Source organism: Pseudophryne corroboree (genome assembly GCF_028390025.1).
Source record: "Pseudophryne corroboree isolate aPseCor3 chromosome 3 unlocalized genomic scaffold, aPseCor3.hap2 SUPER_3_unloc_54, whole genome shotgun sequence".
Classification (NCBI taxonomy): domain Eukaryota; kingdom Metazoa; phylum Chordata; class Amphibia; order Anura; family Myobatrachidae; genus Pseudophryne; species Pseudophryne corroboree.
The window spans coordinates 505615-527818 of NW_026967546.1; the positions used below are offsets into that span (position 1 = coordinate 505615).

General features: G+C 47.9%; 1 protein-coding gene across 1 annotated transcript in view; it reads right to left on the reverse strand.

Moving 5' to 3' along the window:
- Positions 1–22204, reverse strand: part of LOC134984430 (oocyte zinc finger protein XlCOF6.1-like) — a 213781-nt gene that overhangs the window by 171384 nt on the left and 20193 nt on the right. The gene's annotated exons all lie outside the window — the stretch shown is intronic.

Here is a 22204-nt window from a genome sequence, read left to right on the forward strand (position 1 = left end):
TAACTAACCATGAAGTATAAATGGAGATGTAGTCACTCGCCAAGTCCTGTGTCAGCACCAATGTAAAACAATGGATGAGGAACATATCGTATGAACTGGAGATTCTAGATGAACAATAACATCAGTCATATGAGCTGATGGATCAGAGAAATGTCTCCTAACGTTACTCCTGGAAGCATTGGTAAGGTAGCATTCCTTTATGTGTGTGCTCATACGCTGGTAAGCCTGTACAAATGTTACTCACCCTTATATAATGTATATTGCTACAGCAGAGTAGGTGTGGAACAAAGTACTTTACATGCAATACACCATATGATACCCTGTAATCATCATCTGCTAGTTTATAATCTACTTTCTCTTACGTCCTAGAGGATGCTGGGGTACATTTAGTACCATGGGGTATAGACGGGTCCTTTGGGAGCCACTGGCACTTTAAGAGTTTAATAATGTGGGCTGGCCCCTACCTCTATGACCCTCCTACCAGACTCAGTTTAGAAAATGTGCCCGGAGGAGCCGGTCACAGCTAGGGGAACTCCTAGGAGTTTTCTTAGTTTTTTATTTTCTAGAGTTAGTTAGGTTACAGGAAGGCTGCTGGCAACAGCCTCCCTGCTTCGTGGGACTTAGGGGGAGGAGTAGGAACCAACTTCCTGAAGAGTTAATGGTTCTCTACTCTGCTGACAGGACACTGAGCTCCCGAGGGTGCTGATCGCAAGCCCACGAGGCGACTACTCACTCCCGCAGCATGGCCGCCACCGCCTAACAAAGCCAGAAGAAAGAAGAGTGGCGAGTACAGTGCCGGCTTCCCGGTTAGCGAGTCGCCGGCAGATATGGCGGCACAAGGGTGGGAGCACAGCTCTGACAGGCTGCGCTCCAGGAAGGCTCAGCAACACACAGTGTAGGCGCTTTGAGGGGCGTCCTGAGCCAGCGTGGATAAACCCTACACTGGTCACACAGCTAACAGGGGCAGATCAAGAGCTTCAACGTCTATCTAGCATCTGGAGTTGTGTACGTAAGTCCTTGGTCAAAACTTCCGCTCGTTATAAATCTTTTGCAGATAGAAAACGTAAAGCTGTACCGAATTACAAAGTGGGAGACCAAGTTTGGATTTCTACGCGCAATCTCAAGTTCAAAGTTCCTTCTAAGAAATTTGCTCCCAGGTTTATTGGTCCATTTCCCATTGTAAAGGTACTCAACCCTGTGTCATACAAAGTCAAGTTGCCACCGTCTTTGAGAATTCCTAACGCCTTTCATACATCTTTACTGAAGCCTTTGATTCTCAATAAGTTCTGTACTACCCAGTCCAAATCTCCTAAAGTTCACTCTTTGCAGAATGAGGAATTTGAAGTTAAAGAGATTGTGGACTCACGTTCCCGATATGGACGTTTACAGTTTCTGGTCGACTGGAAGGGTTACGGTCCGGAGGAGAGATCCTGGGTTTTCTCTGAAGATGTTCATGCTCCAAGACTGGTACAGAAATACTTCTCCAAAAATCCTGACAAGGTTCAAAGGTGTTCGGAGACCACCCGTAGAAGAGGGGGTACTGTCACGAACCGGTCTCTCACCTTTGCGGGTTCTGGGGTTCATCCGTTGCCAGTGCGGTTGCTCGCGGTGCTGTGCGCCCGTGTGGGGACACGGCGTGATCAATGGCACAGGTAATGCAGAGTCTGGGAACTGTGAGTGCGGGGACCAAATGGCCTAAGGCACTGCGGTGTGTCTGCTGTATAGGAGGTGGCCATGTTGGAGACCAAATAGCTAATACTGAGCACTTGTGAAAACACCTGTGGGCAGGTGTAAGCCAAACCCGTGCTTGTGCTGCCTTTAAGTAGGCTGGGATTATGTCACTCTGGGCCAGTGCTTTGTTGTATCTACGCTGTGCTCTAGCTCTGAGCTCTCTCCGTGCATTCCTGTGTGATTCCCATGGTCCAGATATCGCCTCCGTTCCCAGAGGTCCATCTGCAGCCTTCACTGCTGAAAGATCCACCGGCTCTCTGCTGTGCTGTCAGTTAATTGCACTCCTATTGGAAATAGTTGGATTCCCAGTGTCCTGCATGAGGTTACCTTGTCAGTCTGCCTATCATTCAAAGGCTGGAGGATTCTGTTTCTCTCAGCTGTTCGTTTGTTCAACTCTGCATTTAACCCATTCATCACCTTGTCTTCTACTACAGTTTCACAGTGATCTCAGGAACCTGCAAGTAACCCAATTCAGTACTTTTTATTTGCTATGTTGTCATTACAAGGATAATTCATCACAGTCTCTCAGTTAACCCTCAAAACTCCATTGCAAATTCTTACAGTTAATTCTCCATGTCTGCATTAACCAGTTAAACACAATCTGCAGTTCTGCATCAAAGCTTGTTTATATTTGGACAATCCAACATTTATTCTTCAGCTTGTTTTTGCATATGTTTCCATGAACATTTCTTTTATTTATTTTTGAGTTTTCTCTTGCATATTATTTCTACCATTCTTGCAATACTTCAGTATAATGATGATTAACAACTAGTCATTTAACTCCTTACTGAATTGTTATTTAATAAATATATGAAGCGGAACTTTCTTTGTCCTTCCTGCTTTCTTCATACCCCAGCATCTACACCTGTGGTTGGTTCCGGGTTAACGGATTCACAAAAACACCCGGGCCTGACAGGCTGGCTGGAACCAGTGGAGACTTTGGACCGACGGCTGGAACCGGGCTAGGTCCATTGACACTTGATTCTGTATAGACAGAATCCGGATGTTCGGATGATCCCTCTTGGAGTGGTACTGAGCTGGTAGCACTCTCTGAAGTTGGCAAACAAAAGTTCATGTCTGTATCTGTGGCTTTAAGAATTCCTCCTGGGATCTTGGCCCTGGATTCCTCACTTGAGGCTGAAACTCCAAAGACCCCTCCTGGGGTTAATAGATCAGACGCACTTCTTTGAGTTGCATGCCCGGATGCCACTTCTGGAACCTGAACATCAGATACCCCTACTGGGGTCACAACATCAGATGCCTTACCTGGGGCTGTAGACACAGACGCCCCTTCTCGGGCTGTAGGCACGGATGCCCCTTCTCGGGCTGTAGGCACAGATGCCCGTTCTCGGGCTGTAGGCACAGATGCCCCTTCTCGGGCTGTAGGCACAGATGCCCCTTCTCGGGCTGTAGGCACAGATGCCCCTTCTCGGGCTGTAGGCACAGATGCCCCTTCTCGGGCTGTAGGCACAGATGCCCCTTCTCGGGCTGTAGGCACAGATGCCCCTTCTCGGGTTGTAGGCACAGATGCCCCTTCTCGGGCTGTAGGCACAGAAACTACTTTAGTTATGGGTAACATAGATAGTCTCTGTTGATTTCTGAACTTGGGATTGGGTCTATTTGTCACAGGACCCCAATCGTAGACTTTTTGGACACTCCTGTCCGGGGTAAAGGAACTTGAAACTGTAGAGGATACGTTGGAAGGTTTGCAGGTGAAAACACTGTGATGCTGGGACCTGTCACCAACTTTTGAGTTGCGGAAGGAACAGTCCTTAATAAGATGACTAGAACTCCCACAGTAAAAGCAGAGGTGAAGCTGCTTGCGATGCCGGCGTTCAGCTTCCGTGAGTTTGGAGCGCGGGTAGCTCTGGAATCTGCCCTCTCTCTGCATAGGAGAAGAGACTTTAGTTTGAAAAAAAGTTGACACGAAGGGCACACTAGTCTCAATACTTTGAGCAGTACTCTTCACTGCGTTTAAAGCACCACCCAGGATTTCTGGCATTATCGGAATGATTTTTGTTAGGAGACTTTGAAGTTGTTCCAATAGATGATAAAGTGTGCTTATTGGTTCAAAGTTCACAGCAGACAACAAAGGAGTCTTGAAGCTTTCAAAGGAGGAAGTCGCTCTCTCAGGAGAATTCGCTGTGAAGGGACTGCCATAGGACTGACTTGAGCAACGGCCATCCACAGGAACGGATTGTGCAGGGAAAGTTGAAATGACTGGAGCAGGAGTGACTTGAACAGGAACTGGAGAAACAACAGAACTTGGAAGGGATTGCTGCAAGGTATCCAAACGGATAGACATTCCCTGTAGGAACTGGAACATCTGCTGCTGTGCAGCCTCATGACCATCCAAACGGGAGACCAGATTTTGTAAGGCCCCTGACCCCACATTCTGACCACCATCCGAGTCCATGGGACTTGGACAAACTGTCAGCTTCGGTCTCGTTTGTGTCCCCGGAGGGGGCGCTAGTGGGTCAGTGGAGGTAGGATGGAAGAAGTGAGGATACTGGATTGGATTCCTGCGCATGTGCGCAATGTTGTTTATTAAGCAGAAAGATAAAACAATATGGCAGCAGGAATACTTGGAGAAATAAACAATAATAAATGCAATGGGTATGATGCAGCGTGGAAGCTGAGAGTCTATGGCAAAACAGTGAGAGTCTATGGCAATACAGTGAGAGTCTATGGCAATATGCTGGTATGGGAACCAGAGATGATAAACACGTGGAGCCAGCAGAGGTGATGATAATGGTAGCAAACCTGGTAGCAGATGCAGAAGACTTGATGCAGGGTTCACAGTGCTATTGGGAAAGCACAGGCAGCTTGCAAGCTGATTCACAGGTGAGGTGATGAGCTGCACCTGGAGATGGAGTCTCTACAGCTGAGGCTGAAGCACACTGTGTTGGAGATTGGTGTGAAGCCTGTAAATGAATGCAGGAATTGCTGATGCTTGTAGTTCCACGGAGCTGTAGTAGGATAACCAGGAACACGGAGTAACAAGCAGGTAACCAGGAACACGGGGATCTGGAGACTGGAACACAGGAACTTACACACTGAATGCAGCAGAAGAGCTGGAGTGGTTGCTGGAACTTGTAGTTCCACAGGAACTTGCACACGGAATGTCGCAGGAGAGCTGGAGGGGTTGCTGGAACTTGTAGTTCCACGGGAACACAGGAACAGCTGGAAACTGGAACAGCTGGGAACTGGAACGGAACTGGAACAGCTGGGACCTGTTGTTCCACAGGTCCACTACACAAGGATATCTCTGTAGACAGAGGATTGCAAACAGGAGCCACCTGTTCACGGGATGTGACGTGTTGTCCAAGGCGATGTGAGAGAGCCACAAACTGGAAGTTATACCTCCTGCCCAGCAGTGATTGGACACAAACTGCAGGCAGAGATACTAGCTGGATTAGGTGTCCAGATCAGCTGTGAGTTAGCTGAAGCATTCCAGGCTGCAGAGGACTGAAAACTAGAACTGGAACAGAACTGAACTGGTTAGGTGGAGCACGGTGAGCTGTGGGCTGCAGAAGACTGAAGACTGGAACAGAACTGGAACTGCTGGGACCTGTAGTTCCACAGGTCCAATTCACAGGGGATACTCTGAGGACAGAGGACTGAAGCCAGGAGAGCCCTGTTCACTGGAAGTGATGCAATGGAGACTGCGGATTCCTGACAGACCGGGGTCACTACACTAAATTGAAGCATTTGCCTGGAGGTGAAACTACCTTCTATTTATATGGTACCACTATAATCTACTTCCTCTCAGTCTACATGCAGAGCCCAGTATCAAGTATCATCTGAATACAGCTCATTACACTCTGATTACAACCTCACAGTATATTATTTTGTGGATTTATCCACTGAATATATTTTGCCATTTGTCTCTCTCTGTGCTGAGTACTTCACGTCTGTGATCACGCTGACCTCTAGTGGAATTTCTCGGTCATTACTGTGTTATTTGAGTTGCATTACATCAGGTTTACTTGAAATTTTGACTCGGAGACCCGTGTCACCCTGACTAAGAATGTCATTTTGAACTGAGTCATCGTGATGTAACCTCCTGACAGCGTACTACTGCTCCTTTTATTTATAGATCGTTTGTATTTTCCTATCTCTGAGAGATCAGTCTCTTTGTAGCCGGCTTACCATGCCTCCAAAAAAGGTTAAAAGGTACCCAATTGGCCCGACCTGTCCATCTCTTTGGTACCTCGAATACAGGTGGTCCTTCTGAGACCGTTACAACATCATGTGCTTCTTCTTGTCAGACGCACAGCCCAGCTGTAATAGCTGAAGACGTCTTAAGACACTCTAGATGGTCCTGTTACTCTACGCTCTATACATTCTATGTTATCTGCCTTTAAGGACTGAAATAACCTCAGAACTTAACTCTAATATTCAAGCTTTGAAGTCCGATATCAGTGAGATTGGCACTCATACAGACTAAGATGAAAGAGATTGTTGCATCTCACAAAGATCTGATTTCAGCACATGACACCCTTCAGGAAGACCCGGCCTCTATACGTGATAAAGTCATTGATTTAGAAGACAGGTCTCAGAGAAATAATATCAGAATAATGGGCGTTCCGGATTCTGCTACAAATGCTGAGCTTTATGATTATGCCACGGTTCTCTTTTCAGAAACTTTCACCGAAGGCTTCTGCTGCGGACCTTCTTATTGACAGGATCCATAGACTCCCAAAGTCCAAACAGGCCCCTATCCAAGCACCGAGGGACACTCTGCTCAGGGTCCACTTTTTTCATATTAAAGAACGCATTCTACAGGCTGCTTTGTCTTCCTCATCACAGCTGAGTGCCTGGATAATCTGCAGATATTTCCAGATATTTCTCCAGTGACGCTGGCGAAAAGGCGTCTATTCCACCCAAGGAAATGTACAATACAAATGGGTATTTCCTACTAAAGTTATTTTAATGCGAAACGGCGCCTTCGCAGTGATACCTTCAACCGAGGATGGCCCTGCTATTCTGAAAACATAGGATTTTAATACCTGCCGGTAAATTCTTTTCTCGTAGTCCGTAAGGGATACTGGGATGGTCTTAGTACCATGGGGTATAGATGGGGTCCATTGGAGCCTGGCACTTTAAAACTTCTTCAGAGTGTGCTGGCTCCTCCCCTCTATGCCCCTCCTGTAGACTCAGTCTAGGAAAACTGTGCCCGAGGAGACGGACATACTTAAAAGCGGAAAAGAGACAAGAAAGTGGTGAGAACGAACCAGCACACAACATTACAAGAGGATAGCAACACTAAACACAACTTGAAAATAGGGACAGCAAAAGTAGACCCAAACTACAACACACAAGAACAACTCTTGCTGGAAAATATCAAAGCACAGAGGCGGGATGCCCAGTATCCCCTATGGACTAAGAGAAAAGGATTTACTGGTAGGTATTAAAATCCTATTTTCTCTAATGTCCAAGGGAATACTGGGATGGTCTTAGTACCATGGGGAAGTTCCAAAACTCCAAACCGGGTGGGAGTGCTGAGACCCCATCAAAACTGTTTGACCAAACTGAAGGTCCTCAGTAGCCAAGGTGTTGAACCTTTAAAACTTTACAGTGTGTTCGAAACCAACCAAGTAGCTGCCCAGCATAACTGCAAAGCCGAGACACCCCGGGCAGCAACCTAGGAAGAACCCACTGACCGTGTGGAGTGGGCCTGAACAGACCTCGGCAGCGGCAAAGCCGCCGAAGAATGAGCCTGTTGGATCGTAAGCCTGATCCAACACGCAATAGACTACTTCGAAGCAGGACAACCAATCTTTGAAGCATCATAGAGAACAAAAAGCGAGTCTGATTTTCTGAGACGAGCTGGCCTCTTGACATAAATCTCCAAAGCCCGAACCACGTCCAAGGACATTGGTGTAACAGACGTGACAGTGACAACCAGAACCACCATCGGCCAATTAATATGAAATGCTAACACCACCTTAGTCTAGAATGTCTAGCGAGTTTTAAGCACCGCTCTGTCCTCATGAAACACCAGAGAAGGACTCTTACAGGATAAGGCCCCTAATTCCAAAACACGCCTCACTGATGCCAAGGCCAACAACATGATAGCCTGCCATGTCAAGTACTCCATGTCCACCTTGTGGAAAGGTTCAATCAAACTGTGACAGGACGGTTCCGTACGAAAGCACTCGCCGCTCTCGCGTCCCGCCCCCTGTGCACAGAATGGAAGGTTCAGGTCACACGAGGCCTGACCACATAGGGGATTCCCGCTTACCGTCAGTAACCGCACGTTACTGACTCCACCCACTGCGTTGTGGGTGGGTTTATGCTGCCACTACCTAACTCCTAACCTGCCATGGCACTGCCTTACCACACCTGTGTGGTGTGGACGAATCCCCACTAGCCACTTGCTAGGCCTCTACCGGTAGCTGGCGGAAGGCGGAACTTGGAGACGTTAGGTGCTTCCCTGGACAGCCGGAGGCCGGAGCTATGTTTGGCATAACCCTGTAGGTCACAAGATGAAGCAATCTTCTTGAGGCAGATGAGATGTTTATTTGCTCAATAACAGCCTTTAAAAAGACTCCTCCCTATTGCTAGGGGCAACAGCATACAACAAGATGTTCCAGCAGCTTAAAGATAATACAATACCATTTTCATGGGGCAACTGCCCTCCTTTAATCTAACTCTAATACACTTTACCACAGGGGGTAAGCCCGCCCGGTGGTCTACAACCAATCAATGTTTACCCATCAGCTGTGCATGCCTTGGTCACATGCACAGCTAACATTGTTCTCTATGGACAGTGGGAAGTGGTCACTCTCCTTTGTCTGTCCCATCCTGGAGGATCAGGATATGCCCCGGTGCCATTCAGTCTAGGCTGGGGGAAGTTTTCCCGCCTAAACTGACTTCCAGAAACCTGCCCTGAACCCAGCTCACTGCCGCAGCCTGGAATTGGGCTCCAAAGCTGGGCAGCCTAGCTCCCCGGTCCAGGTTTCCTGGCTATTACGGGCGATCCCTATGGAGCTCCAGAAAACCACTTAGCTTGTTTCAAAGCTGGGCTTCTTCTCTCTCTCTCCCAATGCCCCTTTCAAGAGTGAGGCTGGAAGGGAAAGTATTCCGTTTTTGGGGAAAAGGTCTGGGAGAATCCATCAGCCTGCACAGCCATGGATTCCCCCCTCCTGGGACACACAACCAAGTAAGTGCAATTTACCTTTAAATACATGTGTTTCCCTTTAAATACACTCTGAGCCTGTGCCCTGCAAAGGCTCCACATACCTAGGCACTGTAGTGCCTTACAACACACTATATGTGATTACATTTAAAAACCATTGTTTTTGTTTTAATGTGCCCAGCGCTCAGCGCTGGGCTCCCCTAGCCCTGAAGCCTGGCTGCCAGGGCTCTCCCAGTGCTGGAGGTATGGGGGTGGCTTCCCCCATCCTCCAGCCTGCCTGCCTGCCACTGGGGTCCAGGAGCTGGCTCTCCCTGTCCCCCCAGTGTGGCACAAACTCGGTGGCCTAGCCTCACAGTGCGGCGCACCCCCCTGATCCGAAGACCGGCGGCCCGGGACACTTGTCCCGGCCGCCGTGGCTCTGTTTCCTTTGTAGCACTGAGGTGCCGGGAGCGTAGCTCCTGGACCCCAGCACTCACTGACTAATCATCCCCCCGCTGCTAGGGAGCCGGCTAGCCCGGTCCCCCATGAGCGGCGCACTCTGGTGGCCTCGCTGCTCAGGGGGCCAGCTAGCCCGTTCCCATGTATGCGGCGCTGAGATCCGGTGCCCTCGCCGCAGCGTCCGGCGGGGAGCCGGGCTGCGGCGCACCCCCCCTTTCCGCCCGGGACGTTTGTCCCGCCTGCCGCGGCTGGCCACCTCCGATGAGATAAGGCGCCGTGAGCAGAGCTCCCGCCCCCCCCCAGCATAGGCAACCACGGAGCGCGCTGTAGCGAGAGCTGAGCTCCCACCCGCAGCGGCTCACCCTTCTTCTCCGGCGCACACACAGCTCAGTGCGCCGGGGGTTGTGCTCACCACTGCCGGGAGCGGAGCTCCTGGACTCCGGTGGAGCACACCCGATGGCTGCAGCGGGAGCTGATCTCCCGGCTGCAGCGGTTCCCCTCTCCCCCGGCGCACACACTCTGCTCAGCACGCCGGGGGCTGCCGTCACTGCCGCGGTCGCTGGAGAGGTCCGGGACAGCGGCACATTGTTAAAAATACATATTTAACATTAATAAACACCTGGCGCCTAGCACCCTATACATTTTAAATATGGCGCCAAGCGCCCATTGTCCTTATATTGGCGCCGGGCACTAAGGAAGTCCAGAAACTTATGAACCTCAAATTCTCCTTTTGAGCAGCTTGAACCTTGGGAGGTTAAGGGAAAGCTGCCCAAAAATGATTTAGTACAAGAGGCTTTAGCAGAGAAATGTGAAAGGCATTGGGAATTTTCAAATAGTGAGGCAGTTTTATCTTGTAAGAAACAGGATTCAACACTCTTTTAATAGGATACGGAACAATGAATCTTGGAGAAAACTTTTTGGTAGGAACTTTGAGTCTGAGGTCTCTGGTGGATATCCAAACACGATCTCCCACTTTGAGACTAGGAACAGCCCTATGTCTCCAATCAGCGTAGGTCTTTTATTTCTGGGAAGCCTTAAAGTAGCGCCTTATGAATTTGTCTCCAAATCTTAGTGAACTTTCGAAGAGCGGATTCAGCAGCAGGAACCTCAAGAGGTGGGAGAGATTAGAAGGAAGGAACTCGTAGATGAAAACTATAGTTAATGAAGAAAGGAGTGGAATTGGTAGAAGAATGATATAGGTTATTGTATGCAAACTCAGCAAATGGGAGGTAATCCATACAGTCTTCCTGAGCAGGGGACATGAACATCCGTAAGAAAGTTTCCAGATCTTGGTCGACTCTTTCAGTCTGTCCGTCAGTCTGGGGATGGTAGGCTGAAGAGAAGTTCAACTTGATTCCTAGGACAAAGCCGAGAGCTTTCCAGAACTTGGCGATGAATTGAGGACCCTGATCAGAAACTATTTCCTGTGGAAGGCCATGCAAATAAAAAATCTATGAGAAAAACAATATGGATAGCTGAGGAACAGAGGGAAGACCGGTGAGGAGTATGAAGTGAGCCATCTTCGAAAATCATTCCACAATGACCCAAATGGTGTTGTGCCCTCTGGAGACTGGCAAATCGGTTATGAAATCCATAGAGATGTGAGTCCAAGGCTTTTGAGGTGTTGGAAGTGTATGAAGAAAACCCAAGGGAGATGTTTGTGGACTTTTATGTTGAACACACTTGGAACAGGCTGCTACAAATTCAAAGACATCCATTTTAAGATGTGGCCACCAGTAGAATCGCTGAATGAACTTAAGAGTCTTAAGACCACTGGAATGACCCATGAAAGATGAAGAATGAGCCCACGTAAGCTATTTCCTGCAAAATTTTGGTGCTACAAAAGTTCTCCCCGGAGGAGGTAGAGGAACAGTACAGAATAAATTGTTTCTCAGAGGAGTTGAGTGAATCATCCATTTGAAAAGAACGAGAAAGTGCATCTGCTCTTCGATTTAAGGTTCCTGGGCGGTTAAAGAGTTTGAAGGAGAACCGAGAGAAGAAGAGAGCCCACTTCGTTTGCCATGTGTTAAAGCCATCATGGAAGGACTTGAAGAAGACGGGATGGGAAAAGATTCTGAATGATCAGGACTGGGGCTCAATGTTAGTTGATTAGGAAGAAGAAAAGGTCTCAAGTCAGTTTGAGAGGTTTCCTGTTGAGGACGAGGTTTAGCTTTCTTATGAGATGATTTTCCAGTTCTGCCCATTCTTCAGCATAACATTACGGAGATTAGAGAACAAGGTCAGGAGGCCAGTAGTGACATAGCAGAAGTATTGAAGTGTGGAAATAGGGAGACATCAGTGAGCATAGACCCCCAGTGGCCATCGGTTACAGAAACATTGTGAGGTCAGTTGTTTATGGGTAATAGCAAGAAGGTGCCATCCTTGAGCAGTAAAGTAATTTATAGGAGCCAGCAACTGGAGCCTGCTACTGTCCTCCTAGGGGACGAATTTATCCGCTATCCATCCCAGAGACGCAAGCTATGTCTGACTATTTACAGGAAAATCTAATCAAAGGATTTATCAGACCATCTTCTTCACCTGCAGGAGCCGGATTCTTTTTCGTTAAGAAGAAGGACGGTGGGTTACGACCATGCATAGATTACCGTGGACTCAATGAGATCACTGTGAAAAACAAGTATCCATTACCCTTAATTCCAGAATTATTTGACCGGGTAAAGGGAGCTACTGTGTTTACAAAACTGGATCTCCGAGGGGCCTACAATTTAATCCGCATCCGTGCAGGGGACGAGTGGAAGACTGTTTTTAATACCCGGGATGGGCATTACGAATACCTCGTAATGCCCTTTGGTCTTTGTAATGCACCTGCAGTTTTTCAAAGCTATGTGAATGAACTTTTTCGTGATCTTCTCTACAAGTGTCTAGTAGTGTACCTGGATGATATCCTAATATTCTCTAAGGATCTAAAGTCTCACCGTCACCAAGTTAAAGAGGTACTGACACGTCTGAGGAAAAATCAACTTTATTGTAAGTTAGAGAAGTGCACTTTTGAAGTATCTTCCATACCGTTCCTTGGTTACATCATTTCTGGATCAGAGCTATGTATGGATCCAGGTAAGGTACAAGCTATCCGAGATTGGTCCACTCCTTCAACTCTCAAGGGGATTTAGCGATTTCTTGGCTTTGCGAATTTCTATAGGAGATTCATCAAGAATTATTCTACGTTAGCTGCTCCCATCACAGCCCTAACTCGCAAGGGAGCAAATCCTACGAACTGGTCTTCTGAAGCAATCAAAGCCTTCTCTGATTTAAAGCAAGCCTTTGTGTCAGCCCCCATTCTTCGACAGCCTGATTTGAATCGTCCCTTTCTACTAGAGGTGGATGCATCTACAGAAGCAGTAGGAGCTGTGTTGTCACAAGTCTTTGAAGATAAAAAGGTCCATCCCTGTGGATATTTCTCCCGTAAGTTCCTCCCGGCAGAATGTAATTATGCAATCGGTGAGCAAGAGTTACTTGCCATCAAGTTGGCATTTGAGGAGTTGAGATACCTTCTAGAAGGAGCTCAACATCGCATTACAGTTTATACTGATCATAAGAATCTTCTGTATCTGCAGTCAGCTCAGTGTTTGAATCCACGACAAGCTCGATGGGCGCTTTTCTTCTCACAATTTGATTTCAAACTCACCTATCGTCCAGGGTCTCAGAACAAAAAGGCAGATGCCCTTTCCCGGTCCTTTGCTTCTTCTGAATTAAATGATGCTACCACAAATCAAGCCATTATGTCCTTTTTAATGACTCGAACCTCTCCAGTTCCTCCGCTTGGCAAGACCTTTGTCGCCACAAGTCTTCGAAAACGGCTGCTTACCTGGGCTCACTCCTCTTCCTTCATGGGTCATCCTGGGGTTCTAAAGACTCTCAAATTTATTCAACAGTCTTATTGGTGGCCACGTCTCAAAGCCGATGTCCAAGAGTTTATAGCAGCATGTCCTAAATGTGCCCAACATAAGAGTCCAAGAAGTTCTCCACCAGGTCTACTACATCCACTATCCATACCCAAACAACCATGGACTCATATCTCAATGGATTTCGTGACCGATCTACCTCCATCAAAAGGGCGAAATACCATTTGGGTGATAGTGGATCGATTTTCGAAAATGGCACATTTCATTCCATTAACTGGGTTACCATCAGCCCCTTTACTAGCCAGATTGTTCATCTCTGAAATCTTCAAGTTGCATGGCCTTCCTCGAGAAATTATCTCTGATCGGGGAACACAGTTTGTGGCCAAGTTTTGGAGGTCGCTTTGTTCATCTTTAAATGTCAAGTTGAACTTTTCTTCTGCATATCATCCTCAGACAGATGGACAAACTGAGAGAGTCAACCAAGACCTTGAAACATTTTTCCGGCTATATATATCGTCCTCACAGGATGACTGGGTTGACTACCTTCCATTGGCAGAATTTGCTCATAATAATCTCTTCCATTCATCTTCAGAATCTACGCCCTTTATATTAACTTCGGCTTTCATCCTCGTGTGCCAGAGTTTCATCCATTGCCAGCCCTAGAGGTCCCAGCGGCAGATCAAGAGCTTCAACGTCTATCTAGCATCTGGAGTTGTGTACGTAAGTCCTTGGTCAAAACTTCCGCTCGTTATAAATCTTTTGCAGATAGAAAACGTAAAGCTGTACCGAATTACAAAGTGGGAGACCAAGTTTGGATTTCTACGCGCAATCTCAAGTTCAAAGTTCCTTCTAAGAAATTTGCTCCCAGGTTTATTGGTCCATTTCCCATTGTAAAGGTACTCAACCCTGTGTCATACAAAGTCAAGTTGCCACCGTCTTTGAGAATTCCTAACGCCTTTCATACATCTTTACTGAAGCCTTTGATTCTCAATAAGTTCCGTACTACCCAGTCCAAATCTCCTAAAGTTCACTCTTTGCAGAATGAGGAATTTGAAGTTAAAGAGATTGTGGACTCACGTTCCCGATATGGACGTTTACAGTTTCTGGTCGACTGGAAGGGTTACGGTCCGGAGGAGAGATCCTGGGTTTTCTCTGAAGATGTTCATGCTCCAAGACTGGTACAGAAATACTTCTCCAAAAATCCTGACAAGGTTCAAAGGTGTTCGGAGACCACCCGTAGAAGAGGGGGTACTGTCACGAACCGGTCTCTCACCTTTGCGGGTTCTGGGGTTCATCCGTTGCTAGTGCGGTTGCTCGCGGTGCTGTGCGCCCGTGTGGGGACACGGCGTGATCAATGGCACAGGTAATGCAGAGTCTGGGAACTGTGAGTGCGGGGACCAAATGGCCTAAGGCACTGCGGTGTGTCTGCTGTATAGGAGGTGGCCATGTTGGAGACCAAATAGCTAATACTGAGCACTTGTGAAAACACCTGTGGGCAGGTGTAAGCCAATCCCGTGCTTGTGCTGCCTTTAAGTAGGCTGGGATTATGTCACTCTGGGCCAGTGCTTTGTTGTATCTACGCTGTGCTCTAGCTCTGAGCTCTCTCCGTGCATTCCTGTGTGATTCCCGTGGTCCAGATATCGCCTCCGTTCCCAGAGGTCCATCTGCAGCCTTCACTGCTGAAAGATCCACCGGCTCTCTGCTGTGCTGTCAGTTAATTGCACTCCTATTGGAAATAGTTGGATTCCCAGTGTCCTGCATGAGGTTACCTTGTCAGTCTGCCTATCATTCAAAGGCTTGAGGATTCTGTTTCTCTCAGCTGTTCGTTTGTTCAACTCTGCATTTAACCCATTCATCACCTTGTCTTCTACTACAGTTTCACAGTGATCTCAGGAACCTGCAAGTACCCAATTCAGTACTTTTTATTTGCTATGTTGTCATTACAAGGATAATTCATCACAGTCTCTCAGTTAACCCTCAAAACTCCATTGCAAATTCTTACAGTTAATTCACCATGTCTGCATTAATCAGTTAAACACAATCTGCAGTTCTGCATCAAAGCTTGTTTATATTTGGACAATCCAACATTTATTCTTCAGCTTGTTTTTGCATATGTTTCCATGAACATTTCTTTTATTTATTTTTGAGTTTTCTCTTGCATATTATTTCTACCATTCTTGCAATACTTCAGTATAATGATGATTAACAACTAGTCATTTAACTCCTTACTGAATTGTTATTTAATAAATATATGAAGCGGAACTTTCTTTGTCCTTCCTGCTTTCTTCATACCCCAGCATCTACACCTGTGGTTGGTTCCGGGTTAACGGATTCACAAAAACACCCGGGCCTGACAGGCTGGCTGGAACCAGTGGAGACTTTGGACCGACGGCTGGAACCGGGCTAGGTCCATTGACACTTGATTCTGTATAGACAGAATCCGGATGTTCGGATGATCCCTCTTGGAGTGGTACTGAGCTGGTAGCACTCTCTGAAGTTGGCAAACAAAAGTTCATGTCTGTATCTGTGGCTTTAAGAATTCCTCCTGGGATCTTGGCCCTGGATTCCTCACTTGAGGCTGAAACTCCAAAGACCCCTCCTGGGGTTAATAGATCAGACGCACTTCTTTGAGTTGCATGCCCGGATGCCACTTCTGGAACCTGAACATCAGATACCCCTACTGGGGTCACAACATCAGATGCCTTACCTGGGGCTGTAGACACAGACGCCCCTTCTCGGGCTGTAGGCACGGATGCCCCTTCTCGGGCTGTAGGCACAGATGCCCGTTCTCGGGCTGTAGGCACAGATGCCCCTTCTCGGGCTGTAGGCACAGATGCCCCTTCTCGGGCTGTAGGCACAGATGCCCCTTCTCGGGCTGTAGGCACAGATGCCCCTTCTCGGGCTGTAGGCACAGATGCCCCTTCTCGGGCTGTAGGCACAGATGCCCCTTCTCGGGCTGTAGGCACAGATGCCCCTTCTCGGGTTGTAGGCACAGATGCCCCTTCTCGGGCTGTAGGCACAGAAACTACTTTAGTTATGGGTAACATAGATAGTCTCTGTTGATTTCTGAACTTGGGATTGGGTCTATTTGTCACAGGACCCCAATCGTAGACTTTTTGGACACTCCTGTCCGGGGTAAAGGAACTTGAAACTGTAGAGGATACGTTGGAAGGTTTGCAGGTGAAAACACTGTGATGCTGGGACCTGTCACCAACTTTTGAGTTGCGGAAGGAACAGTCCTTAATAAGATGACTAGAACTCCCACAGTAAAAGCAGAGGTGAAGCTGCTTGCGATGCCGGCGTTCAGCTTCCGTGAGTTTGGAGCGCGGGTAGCTCTGGAATCTGCCCTCTCTCTGCATAGGAGAAGAGACTTTAGTTTGAAAAAAAGTTGACACGAAGGGCACACTAGTCTCAATACTTTGAGCAGTACTCTTCACTGCGTTTAAAGCACCACCCAGGATTTCTGGCATTATCGGAATGATTTTTGTTAGGAGACTTTGAAGTTGTTCCAATAGATGATAAAGTGTGCTTATTGGTTCAAAGTTCACAGCAGACAACAAAGGAGTCTTGAAGCTTTCAAAGGAGGAAGTCGCTCTCTCAGGAGAATTCGCTGTGAAGGGACTGCCATAGGACTGACTTGAGCAACGGCCATCCACAGGAACGGATTGTGCAGGGAAAGTTGAAATGACTGGAGCAGGAGTGACTTGAACAGGAACTGGAGAAACAACAGAACTTGGAAGGGATTGCTGCAAGGTATCCAAACGGATAGACATTCCCTGTAGGAACTGGAACATCTGCTGCTGTGCAGCCTCTTGACCATCCAAACGGGAGACCAGATTTTGTAAGGCCCCTGACCCCACATTCTGACCACCATCCGAGTCCATGGGACTTGGACAAACTGTCAGCTTCGGTCTGGTTTGTGTCCCCGGAGGGGGCGCTAGTGGGTCACTGGAGGTAGGATGGAAGAAGTGAGGATACTGGATTGGATTCCTGCGCATGTGCGCAATGTTGTTTATTAAGCAGAAAGATAAAACAATATGGCAGCAGGAATACTTGGAGAAATAAACAATAATAAATGCAATGGGTATGATGCAGCGTGGAAGCTGAGAGTCTATGGCAAAACAGTGAGAGTCTATGGCAATACAGTGAGAGTCTATGGCAATATGCTGGTATGGGAACCAGAGATGATAAACACGTGGAGCCAGCAGAGGTGATGATAATGGTAGCAAACCTGGTAGCAGATGCAGAAGACTTGATGCAGGGTTCACAGTGCTATTGGGAAAGCACAGGCAGCTTGCAAGCTGATTCACAGGTGAGGTGATGAGCTGCACCTGGAGATGGAGTCTCTACAGCTGAGGCTGAAGCACACTGTGTTGGAGATTGGTGTGAAGCCTGTAAATGAATGCAGGAATTGCTGATGCTTGTAGTTCCACGGAGCTGTAGTAGGATAACCAGGAACACGGAGTAACAAGCAGGTAACCAGGAACACGGGGATCTGGAGACTGGAACACAGGAACTTACACACTGAATGCAGCAGGAGAGCTGGAGTGGTTGCTGGAACTTGTAGTTCCACAGGAACTTGCACACGGAATGTCGCAGGAGAGCTGGAGGGGTTGCTGGAACTTGTAGTTCCACAGGAACAGCTGGAAACTGGAACAGCTGGGAACTGGAACGGAACTGGAACAGCTGGGACCTGTTGTTCCACAGGTCCACTACACAAGGATATCTCTGTAGACAGAGGATTGCAAACAGGAGCCACCTGTTCACAGGATGTGACGTGTTGTCCAAGGCGATGTGAGAGAGCCACAAACTGGAAGTTATACCTCCTGCCCAGCAGTGATTGGACACAAACTGCAGGCAGAGATACTAGCTGGATTAGGTGTCCAGATCAGCTGTGAGTTAGCTGAAGCATTCCAGGCTGCAGAGGACTGAAAACTAGAACTGGAACAGAACTGAACTGGTTAGGTGGAGCACGGTGAGCTGTGGGCTGCAGGAGACTGAAGACTGGAACAGAACTGGAACTGCTGGGACCTGTAGTTCCACAGGTCCAATTCACAGGGGATACTCTGAGGACAGAGGACTGAAGCCAGGAGAGCCCTGTTCACTGGAAGTGATGCAATGGAGACTGCGGATTCCTGACAGACCGGGGTCACTACACTAAATTGAAGCATTTGCCTGGAGGTGAAACTACCTTCTATTTATATGGTACCACTATAATCTACTTCCTCTCAGTCTACATGCAGAGCCCAGTATCAAGTATCATCTGAATACAGCTCATTACACTCTGATTACAACCTCACAGTATATTATTTTGTGGATTTATCCACTGAATATATTTTGCCATTTGTCTCTCTCTGTGCTGAGTACTTCACGTCTGTGATCACGCTGACCTCTAGTGGAATTTCTCGGTCATTACTGTGTTATTTGAGTTGCATTACATCAGGTTTACTTGAAATTTTGACTCGGAGACCCGTGTCACCCTGACTAAGAATGTCATTTTGAACTGAGTCATCGTGATGTAACCTCCTGACAGCGTACTACTGCTCCTTTTATTTATAGATCGTTTGTATTTTCCTATCTCTGAGAGATCAGTCTCTTTGTAGCCGGCTTACCATGCCTCCAAAAAAGGTTAAAAGGTACCCAATTGGCCCGACCTGTCCATCTCTTTGGTACCTCGAATACAGGTGGTCCTTCTGAGACCGTTACAACATCATGTGCTTCTTCTTGTCAGACGCACAGCCCAGCTGTAATAGCTGAAGACGTCTTAAGACACTCTAGATGGTCCTGTTACTCTACGCTCTATACATTCTATGTTATCTGCCTTTAAGGACTGAAATAACCTCAGAACTTAACTCTAATATTCAAGCTTTGAAGTCCGATATCAGTGAGATTGGCACTCATACAGACTAAGATGAAAGAGATTGTTGCATCTCACAAAGATCTGATTTCAGCACATGACACCCTTCAGGAAGACCCGGCCTCTATACGTGATAAAGTCATTGATTTAGAAGACAGGTCTCAGAGAAATAATATCAGAATAATGGGCGTTCCGGATTCTGCTACAAATGCTGAGCTTTATGATTATGCCACGGTTCTCTTTTCAGAAACTTTCACCGAAGGCTTCTGCTGCGGACCTTCTTATTGACAGGATCCATAGACTCCCAAAGTCCAAACAGGCCCCTATCCAAGCACCGAGGGACACTCTGCTCAGGGTCCACTTTTTTCATATTAAAGAACGCATTCTACAGGCTGCTTTGTCTTCCTCATCACAGCTGAGTGCCTGGATAATCTGCAGATATTTCCAGATATTTCTCCAGTGACGCTGGCGAAAAGGCGTCTATTCCACCCAAGGAAATGTACAATACAAATGGGTATTTCCTACTAAAGTTATTTTAATGCGAAACGGCGCCTTCGCAGTGATACCTTCAACCGAGGATGGCCCTGCTATTCTGAAAACATAGGATTTTAATACCTGCCGGTAAATTCTTTTCTCGTAGTCCGTAAGGGATACTGGGATGGTCTTAGTACCATGGGGTATAGATGGGGTCCATTGGAGCCTGGCACTTTAAAACTTCTTCAGAGTGTGCTGGCTCCTCCCCTCTATGCCCCTCCTGTAGACTCAGTCTAGGAAAACTGTGCCCGAGGAGACGGACATACTTAAAAGCGGAAAAGAGACAAGAAAGTGGTGAGAACGAACCAGCACACAACATTACAAGAGGATAGCAACACTAAACACAACTTGAAAATAGGGACAGCAAAAGTAGACCCAAACTACAACACACAAGAACAACTCTTGCTGGAAAATATCAAAGCACAGAGGCGGGATGCCCAGTATCCCCTATGGACTAAGAGAAAAGGATTTACTGGTAGGTATTAAAATCCTATTTTCTCTAATGTCCAAGGGAATACTGGGATGGTCTTAGTACCATGGGGAAGTTCCAAAACTCCAAACCGGGTGGGAGTGCTGAGACCCCATCAAAACTGTTTGACCAAACTGAAGGTCCTCAGTAGCCAAGGTGTTGAACCTTTAAAACTTTACAGTGTGTTCGAAACCAACCAAGTAGCTGCCCAGCATAACTGCAAAGCCGAGACACCCCGGGCAGCAACCTAGGAAGAACCCACTGACCGTGTGGAGTGGGCCTGAACAGACCTCGGCAGCGGCAAAGCCGCCGAAGAATGAGCCTGTTGGATCGTAAGCCTGATCCAACACGCAATAGACTACTTCGAAGCAGGACAACCAATCTTTGAAGCATCATAGAGAACAAAAAGCGAGTCTGATTTTCTGAGACGAGCTGGCCTCTTGACATAAATCTCCAAAGCCCGAACCACGTCCAAGGACATTGGTGTAACAGACGTGACAGTGACAACCAGAACCACCATCGGCCAATTAATATGAAATGCTAACACCACCTTAGTCTAGAATGTCTAGCGAGTTTTAAGCACCGCTCTGTCCTCATGAAACACCAGAGAAGGACTCTTACAGGATAAGGCCCCTAATTCCAAAACACGCCTCACTGATGCCAAGGCCAACAACATGATAGCCTGCCATGTCAAGTACTCCATGTCCACCTTGTGGAAAGGTTCAATCAAACTGTGACAGGACGGTTCCGTACGAAAGCACTCGCCGCTCTCGCGTCCCGCCCCCTGTGCACAGAATGGAAGGTTCAGGTCACACGAGGCCTGACCACATAGGGGATTCCCGCTTACCGTCAGTAACCGCACGTTACTGACTCCACCCACTGCGTTGTGGGTGGGTTTATGCTGCCACTACCTAACTCCTAACCTGCCATGGCACTGCCTTACCACACCTGTGTGGTGTGGACGAATCCCCACTAGCCACTTGCTAGGCCTCTACCGGTAGCTGGCGGAAGGCGGAACTTGGAGACGTTAGGTGCTTCCCTGGACAGCCGGAGGCCGGAGCTATGTTTGGCATAACCCTGTAGGTCACAAGATGAAGCAATCTTCTTGAGGCAGATGAGATGTTTATTTGCTCAATAACAGCCTTTAAAAAGACTCCTCCCTATTGCTAGGGGCAACAGCATACAACAAGATGTTCCAGCAGCTTAAAGATAATACAATACCATTTTCATGGGGCAACTGCCCTCCTTTTATCTAACTCTAATACACTTTACCACAGGGGGTAAGCCCGCCCGGTGGTCTACAACCAATCAATGTTTACCCATCAGCTGTGCATGCCTTGGTCACATGCACAGCTAACATTGTTCTCTATGGACAGTGGGAAGTGGTCACTCTCCTTTGTCTGTCCCATCCTGGAGGATCAGGATATGCCCCGGTGCCATTCAGTCTAGGCTGGGGGAAGTTTTCCCGCCTAAACTGACTTCCAGAAACCTGCCCTGAACCCAGCTCACTGCCGGCAGCCTGGAATTGGGCTCCAAAGCTGGGCAGCCTAGCTCCCCGGTCCAGGTTTCCTGGCTATTACGGGCGATCCCTATGGAGCTCCAGAAAACCACTTAGCTTGTTTCAAAGCTGGGCTTCTTCTCTCTCTCTCTCCCAATGCCCCTTTCAAGAGTGAGGCTGGAAGGGAAAGTATTCCGTTTTTGGGGAAAAGGTCTGGGAGAATCCATCAGCCTGCACAGCCATGGATTCCCCCCTCCTGGGACACACAACCAAGTAAGTGCAATTTACCTTTAAATACATGTGTTTCCCTTTAAATACACTCTGAGCCTGTGCCCTGCACAGGCTCCATATACCTTGGCACTGCAGTGCCTTACAACACACTATATGTGATTACATTTAAAAACCATTGTTTTTGTTTTAATGTGCCCAGCGCTCAGCGCTGGGCTCCCCTAGCCCTGAAGCCTGGCTGCCAGGGCTCTCCCAGTGCTGGAGGTATGGGGGTGGCTTCCCCCATCCTCCAGCCTGCCTGCCTGCCACTGGGGTCCAGGGAGCTGGCTCTCCCTGTCCCCCCAGTGTGGCACAAACTCGGTGGCCTAGCCTCACAGTGCGGCGCACCCCCCTGATCCGAAGACCGGCGGCCCGGGACACTTGTCCCGGCCGCCATGGCTCTGTT